Genomic DNA, 8,953 nt, shown 5'->3' with positions numbered 1-8,953 from the left:
GGAGGAAAATTTTGAAGAAAATTATAGATTCTGAAAGGCAAAGGTAAGGAGGAACCACATGTCAGACACAGGAGAAAGCTACTAACCAAGCACAGATAAAGGAGATGAAATGTTGTATGTGAGGAATGGACGGAAAGGAAAACAGTTTGGCTAGCTATAGACTACACAAAGGAAAGGAATATGTAATCAGCCTGGAAAGACAGACAGGAGCCAGACTATAAAGTTTATTTTTTTTAATGAGAGGAGTTTGTATTTTATCCTAGAAATAATAGAGAGCTGCTGAAAATTATTGGGTGGGGAAGTGGAATGGTCAGGACTATACTTTAGGAAAATAATTTGGCAGCTAGGTGGAATATGTATTCAAGAAGAGAAAGATTTGAGTCAAGAGACCAATTTGGAGTGTGTTGCAATAGTACCACGAAAGGAAATGAGGGTCTGAATTAGCATGACGGAATGTGAGTACGAAGAAGGGAAGGATACAAGAGATGTTGTAGAGGAAGAATAAACAAGACTTGGCAACTTATTGGTCATGGAGGGATCAGGAAGAGTGAGGAGTAAGGATGACTCTGAGATCATCAATATGGATGGAAGGATAGGTGGTTTCCTTAATAGAAATAAGGAAATTTGGAAAAGGAATGGATTTTGGGGTGGCAGTGCGGTGTAGGGGAGGGGAAGGATGATAAGTTCTGTTTGAACATATTGAGTTTGAGACACCTGTTAGACATCCAGTTTGAAATGTCCAAGAATAATAGCTAACATTTATATAGCGCTTACTCTGTGCCAGGCGCTGTGCTAAGCACTTTACAGATATTACGTCATTTGATCCTCACTACAACCCTGAGAGGTAGGTGCTATTATTATCCCCATTTTACAGTTGAGGAAACTGAGGCAGATAGCAATTAAATGACTTGTCCAGAGTTGCACAGCTAGTAAGTGTCTGAGACTGGATTAGAACTCAGGTCTTCCTGACTCTAGGCCTGGTCCTCTATCCACTGTGACACAAAGCTGTCCTCAATAAATAGTATATATATATATATATGCATGCATGTAGGTGTGTATATGCACATGATATACACATACATATATGTGTATAAGAGGATCATTGAATCCATGAGAGCTGATGAAGTCACTTTAACAGATGGACAGCCCAAGCATTTCACTGATATCCACAAAATATTAAGATAGCAAGACAAAAGCTTTTCTAGGACAGAGTCCTGAGGTCTACCCACAGGTGGCTGATGATCCAGCAAAGGATACTGTTAAGAAGCAGTCAAACAGGTAAGAAAGCCAAGAAGGAGCAGGATCTCATGAAAGTCAAGAGAGGAGAAAGTATCCAGGAAGAGAAGGTGGTCAGTGGTGTTAAATGCTTCCGAGATGTCAAGAAGAAAGAGAACATTTTCTGCATTGTAAAAGCTATTAAAAAAAACTCTTTGACTTTGAACTAAAATAACATGGCAGAGCACACTCTTCTCATGGGAAATAAAATAGCATGATGGTCAAGGACTTCAACTAAAGCGGAAGCTGGAAGCAGAAATGAGTTCCAGACCCACATGCCCAGTGAGGCTCACCTGGCAATGCTCATGAGAGTCTATACATCTAAAAGAGCAGCTTTTAGTGGAGCAATGTCTGGAAGATGTGTCCAGTAGAGATCTAGCATATCCAGAAGAGACCAGCAGAGTACAGGCCTGGCTGGAGCAGCTCAGTGACATCTCTAGAAGACACCATCAGGGTTGTGAGTTGCCCCAGTCACATGTATTTCCTATAAATGTCCACACCTTCCGTTGATGGTGTTTGTACTTGTGGGAAAGAGTGCCTTAGGTTTATGGGGCAAGTATTTTATTGTTATTTTTTTTACAATACCATTTCATCAAATGCTTTTGCTTTGACCTAATTGTGGCAGCTAAGTGGTACAGTGGATAGAAGGCTGAACCTGGAGTCAGGAAAACCCCGGCTCATATCCAGTCTCTGACACTTAATAGCTGTATGACCTTGGGCAAACCACTTAATCACTATCTGCCTCAGTATCCTCAACTGTAAAATGGGGATAATAATAGCACCTACTTCCCAGGGTTGTTGTGAGGCTTAAATGAGATAATATTTGTAAAATGCTCAGCATGGTGCCTGGCACCTAGTAGGTACTTAATAAATGCTAGTGATGATGATGATGATGATAATGATATCCTTTGTCTAACTATCAAAAGGGTATACATCAGAGTAGGTTGGTGAGCTATAGTTTTTTAGTGCAAATTCACAGAATACACTGAATCTGAGGGAACTTTCTCTAGGGAGAATCTGAGAATCGGGAGCAGGTGCTGCAGTACTACAAAAAGATGGAAGGTGGTACATAGCTGAACCAATTAAAGGTTTAAGACTATTGAAAAGAGAGGTAAGTGAGGGCAGAGCAGAAATGATGAATAATTTTTTTCTCCCCCAAAATATGTTTCAAATTCTTTATTATTGAACATTCACCATTTGTCCCATATGTTTAAGCTTACATTGGTAGGACAGGCAACCCTAGACTGCATCCTGAGCTCCAGTGCTCTTCAGAGCACATTATTGCATTCCATTCTTTTCTAGTGGATATAGAATAGTCTTGTATTATGCAAATATCTTTTCTTTTGTATTTGAAAGTCTCTTTCTTGAAGGTTGGCAGAATTTGTTGTTTCTGAATTGAACTGTTAAATTTAATCACCTTGTCTTGGAGTTTCCAGGCTTGGGTTTGTTTGTTTTGGGAGGAATTTGTGAATTCTTTCAATTGGTATTTTGTTTTCTATGTTCAGAAGTTCTGGGCAGTTCTCTTCTATTAGTTCCTTCATTGTGGTGTTAAGGTTTTTTTTGTTCTGTCCTGTTCTTTTGGGAGAGTTATGATTTCCTTTTTCCATTGGTGAATTCCATCCTGGGAGAAATGATGAATAATTTTAAAGAAATTAATTCAGGCTATTCACTGGAAGGTCAAATACTAAAATTGAAGCTTAAATACTTTGGCACATAATGAGAAGATGGGACTCATTAGAAAATACCCTGATGTTGGGAAAGATTGAAGGCAAAAGGAGAAGGGTGATGAGGATGAGAAAAGAGGATGAGATGGATAGATAGTATCTTGAAACAGAAAGGGATGAAAGAATAGGAGAAAAATGATAGGTTTGAAATGAGTGAGTCAGAAGGAAAGATAGTAAGACCAGAAACTGTTCATCAGAAAGAAGAGTGGTGTATACCGTGCTTTAGAGACCAAGTATCTAGAGTCCTTAAGAAGCAAAATTGGGAAGAAGGGATAGCTCTAATTATTGCTACTAAAACAAGACCTAAGATACTCAAATACAAATAAATAGCATGGTTTTCCAGAAGTTGGTTTCCTTGCAATAACCCTGCCCCGCCCCAAACACATTCCTGTCACCTTTTTTTTTTGTGAAATCTCCTATCCTTTTTTTTCCAATCCAGTCTTAATATTCATTTCAACCATGATTCACTTGTATAAATGTAAAGCTGAGAATTGATGAATCAATCATCTTATCCCACTTAAAGTAACTAACAAGATGCTCTAGCCCATATACCTTTATCGAGTTGGTTGGTTGTTGTCCTTCTTTCTCAAAGAGGAAAAAAATGACATCACTCTGTTAGAGTCAAGTTACAGTGTGTCCAACCGTGGCTGATCAGACCAATATGAGCTCAGAATGCTTTACCACAGGTTGGGCACAAATAGTCCACGTGAACATTTGGGGTGGATTCTCTAAATCTCCATGTCTCAAGTTTCTTTTGAGCTACTTCAATAATGCTTTGTTCATAGAACAGAATGCCTTCTTTTATGTGGGCACACCATCCTGGGTGATCCTTTGCCAGAATCTCCCATATCACACAATCAATTCCAAAGTTCTTCGCAGAGACCTTGAGAGTGTCCTTGTATTACTTCTTCTGACCTCTGTGTGAGTGCTTGCCTTGTTTGAGTTCTCTGTAAAACAGACAAGCATATATTTGGCATTCGAACAACATGGCCAGCCCATTGTGGTTGCACTCTCTGCAGTAGAGTTTGAATGGTTGGCAGTTTAGTTTGAGAATGGACATCAGTGTCCAATACCTTATTCTGCCAGGTGATCTTCAGAATCTTCCTAAGACACTTCAGATGGAAGCGAACACCATGCCAGGAAACTTTATCAAGTGAGAAGCCTCTATTGAATCAGTCAATCAAAAGCATTACATTATGTTTGAAAAGTCCTTAATTTTGGGAAAAATGAAAGCCATTGGATGAATTGAAATGATAGTACCCAGGAAGTGTATTGGGATTGGCTAAAAAGGCAGGGAATTGGTTGGTGAGGAAGATAAAAAACCTTGGTCTCCTTTCCCATGTTGAGCAGAGGGTGACCTTATGAATTTTAAAGGTTGGAAGACTTTCCACTTCTAATGGGTGCCCTAGCAGTGTTCTCAGAATAGCAATGGCTGATGGTAGCATTTGCAACAGGAATCAAGGAGACAAACTAGACACACTCAGAAATGGTAGCTTTAGGATTCTGTAAGGAACCTAGCAGAAAAGTGAACATCATGAGGACTCCAGAAAAGGAGAAAAGAACTTCTATCCAATCAAGAGCTATGTTACCCCTTTGTCACATGTCCCTCATAAACTTGAACTCACTTTCCTCTGGACTCTGTTATACACTTATGGGATAGTATGTCCCAAGACTTTTAGTGGAAGCTTTGTGCCAATTGTACATAGTATTCCACTTTAAGAAAAACTCTTTTCTAGAAGTTAACTGTGGTTGGCTAATTGATATAAACTAATAATCAATGGGAGTGCATACCATAAAGGATTGTAAGCAATAATATTTTAAAGATAACCTAATACCTCAGTAAGTGGTTAGTATAGAATTTCTAAGGTTACCCTAGAATCCTGAAGGGAGAATTAGCCAGCCACCATCTAGGGACCCAACCTGCCAGGGCAAATGAAATTTTAGGTTAGTAGCTCCAAAGGCAATGCTCCATAAAAAATCTGAGAGGCAAGGGATGCAGGATAATTTTCTTTTTATTTCTTTTTTTAAGGTTTTCTTACCTCTATTTCTTATTTTTTAAAAAAATTATTTTCCCAATTACATGTAAAAACAAATTCTAATATCAATTTTTAAAAAATTTGAGTTCCAAATTCTTTCTCCCCACCCCTTTCCCTGAGATAGTAAGCAATTTGATACAGCTTATATGTGCAATCATGCAAAACATATTTCCATATTAGTCACATTGTGAAAGAAGACACAGACCCCAAAAAAAGAACCATGAAAAAAATAAAGTGAAAAATAGTATGTTTTGATCTGCATTCAGACTCCATCAATTCTTTCTTTGGATGTAGAGAGCATCTTTCATCGCAAGTCCTTTGCAATTGTCTTGGATAATTGTATTGTTGAGAATAGCCAAGTAATTCACAGTTGATCATTGTACAATATTGCTCTTACTATGTACAATGTTCTTCTAGTTCTGCTCAATTCACTTTGCATCAGTTCATGTAATTCTTTCCAGGTTTTTTGATGCAAGGTAATTTTCCTCAGACTTAAAAGACCCCAAAATAACTGGCCTTGAAGATAGTAAAATAGTTTGGAAATTGCATCGTATGAGGAAAGTGTTGGGTTTGTTTGCCCTTAAGTTGAGAAGGTTTAAAAGAGAGACATTATAGCGTTTTCAAATATACAAACAGTTGTTATATTAAAGAGGAAAGATATTTTTCTAATATTGTACTATAAAGTTCATCCAGAACCAATGGGTAGAAGTTAAATAGAAATGGGTTTCAGCTTAGCATAAGATAAACAGCATAGAGAAGCTGAAAGAATGCTGAACCTAGAATCATAACATCCAAGTTTGCTCCATTGCTCATTATTTGACATTTAACAAGTCATTTAACCTGTCTGGGCCTCAGTTTCCTTATCTGTAAAGTAAGGGGTTTGGACAAGATGACTTCTAAAATGCCTTCCAGTTCTAAAACCATGATCTTATGATCCTTAGAGCTATCTACTGAATAGAGTTCTCTCTAATGCAATAGGTTACCCAGGTAGGTAATGACTTCCCCATCTCTCTAGGTATTTGAGCACAGTCTGAAAGGTCAACTGTCATGGATACTGTAGCAGAGTTTCCTCAATAAGTGGGAATTTGGATTAAATGAGGTCTAAGTTCTCTTCCAGTTCTAAGATTCTATTAGATAGCAAATGAGTTGAGAGTACGGACACTGTAACATTCTTGGAGAGAGACTGAGAATCAGGATGTATTCAGCATATGCTTTCTCCTAAGGCTAGGTATCCACTACCAAAAGGGCATCTGGAAAATTGAAATGATTATCTATATAATTTAGGGCAAAAGTCTTCTCTGGCCTGCATTTTCCAAATGCCATGGTTTGATGATTAAATTACCCTAAACAAGTGTCCTGATTTTCTTATTTACTCCTCACTGGAGATCCTTCTCTATATTCCTTTAATTGCTATAATTTGTTGCCCGTTAGGAAAAGCCTTATGTTTTAAAAATGAACATGAAATCTTTTGCTTCTCCTTGTTCCTTTATTCTGTTTGGATATTCTTCCAACATCCCAGGATTTAAACCATTAGATCAACTCACAGCAGGGGTCACATGTACTTTTATTCATGTCATAACCTGCCTATTCAAATGTTTTAGTGAGATGTTGATTTTTAATTAATAAAATGTTCTATGAGACATTGTGACTCTGTTTGATTAAGATGGTGCCAAGTTTCTAAGCCCTTTCTTTGCTTAAATAGGAAAGCAGCGATCCTCTGGGATGGGAACACAGGGCTGGGATTCAGAAGTCAATCCAGTCTCATTAATGCCACTGACTTACTACAAGGCCCTAGAAAGGACACCACTTCCCAGATTTCAATTTAGTCACCTGAAAATTGAAGGTAATTATGCTCACTTTCCTAAAGATATATGCATGGATTAACTGAATAATAGGGGGCAGAGGAGAACATTGTACACAGTAATAACAACATTGTGCAACAATCAGCTCTGATCAACTTAGCTCTTCTTAGCAATACAATGATCCAAGACAATTCCAAAAGACTCAAGATGGAAAATGCTTTCCACATCCAGAGAAAGAACTGATGGAGTAAAAATGCAGATTGAAGCATACTATTTTCACTTTATTTTTTCCTAGTTTTTTCCTTTTGTTCTGTTTCTTCTTTCACAAAATGACTAATATGGAAATACGTTTTACATGATTGCAAATATATAACCTATATCAAATTGCTTACTGTCTTAGGGAGGAGGAAGGAGAGGGAGGGAAAAAATTTGGAACTCAAAATTTTATTAAAAAATGAATGTTAGGGGACAGCTAGGTGGTGCAGTGGATAGAGCACTGGCCCTGGATTCAAGAGGACTTGAGTTCAAATCCAGCCTCAGACACATAACATTTAGTAGCTGTGTGATCCTGGGCAAGCCACTTAACCCCATTGCCTAGCCCCCACCCCCCAAAAAAAAAGAATGTTAAAAAAACCCTGAAGAATAAAATAAAACAAAATAAAATAATAATGGGGACAGCTATTTGGTGCAGTGGATAGCGTGCCAGGCCTGGAGTCAAGAAGACTCCTCTTCCTGAGTTCAAATCTGACTCAGACATTTATTTACTGTGTGGCCCTGGGCAAGTCACTTAACCCTGTTTGTCTCAGCTTCCTCATCTCTAAAATGAACTGGAGAAGGAAATAGCAAACCATTCCAGTATTTTCTCCAAGAATACCCTTAATGGGGTCACAAAGCATTACGCATGACTCAGAAATGACTGACTGAAACTAAATAATAATTCTTAGATAGAGAACTTTGAGTACTTGCACATAAAATCTTTTTATTGATTGTTTTATTTTAATTATCTTTCACGAGCTAAGCATTTCCTCTTATATTGATCACTTCCAAATAACTGGGAATCAGTGAAATATTTTTTCAATCTCTATGCTATATCTACTTCCATATTTATGAATTCTAAAATTCCTTCATCATTGATAACACAATCTGTTGTCATTCCAACTCTCTCTGCCTTGCAAACCCCAAGCTCTGTTCTTCATCAATCTCTTCACCCTTCAGTTCTTTCCCAGGATATCATTTACCCCTGTACTGACTACACTCTCCTTCTTTCACCACCTTGACTCCTTAGTGAACCAGTTCAACTCTGCACTGTCTTCTCCTCTTGAGTCCCTTGCCTTTGTATTGTGTAGCCAATCCTATCCTGCCAAACTTCAGCCTTGAATTACTCCCACCATCTGCCACCTATGCTCCTGTCCACGTACTGCTGAACGAAGCTAAAGAAAATCAGGAAACCATACTGACTGGGTTGATTACAAGTTTATGTTACATAATTTTAACTGGACCTTCCCTGTGGCATGACAATACATTTACACCTTCCTAACTGATTCACTATCCCACTCATCACAGCAGGTTTTTTTTCCCCCAAATCTTTTTATTCCTCCTCAAAACTTCTATGACTTCTTTTCCGCTACCCTCTCAGTTGAGAATCTTACCTTATATTTCACTGATAAAGTTGAGGCTTTTTGCTCAGAGCTCCCTTTTCTCCCCTTCTCCTCTCACACCACTCAGAGGTTTTCCACTAGTCTCCTCCTTCGTCCCTCTCTCACCTGAAGAGGTGGCCCTTCTCCTTGCCAAGGCTAACCCTCTACATGAACAAATAATTCCACTCTGTCCTCTCTTCTTCTGCAGATTGCCCCCCCCCCCCCCCCCCCCCGTGCTCCGTACTCTAGTGATCCTAGGCCCCTGGCTCTACCACAAACGAGGCTTTCTATCTTGACTCCCAGCATTTTCTCTGGCTATTTCCCCATGCCTGGAACATTCTTCCTCCTCCGCTCCAACTATTGGCCTCCCTGGCTTCTTTTAAGTCCCACCTAAAATCCCACTTTCTTCAGGAAGCCTTCCCTTTTGCTGTTGTTCAATTGTTTCAGTCATGTCTGACTTTTCAGTGATCCCATTTGGA

Source organism: Vombatus ursinus, unplaced genomic scaffold, assembly GCF_900497805.2.
Source record: "Vombatus ursinus unplaced genomic scaffold, bare-nosed wombat genome assembly UNPS02000577.1, whole genome shotgun sequence".
Classification (NCBI taxonomy): Eukaryota; Metazoa; Chordata; class Mammalia; order Diprotodontia; family Vombatidae; genus Vombatus; species Vombatus ursinus.
This window is presented reverse-complemented; position numbering follows the sequence as displayed.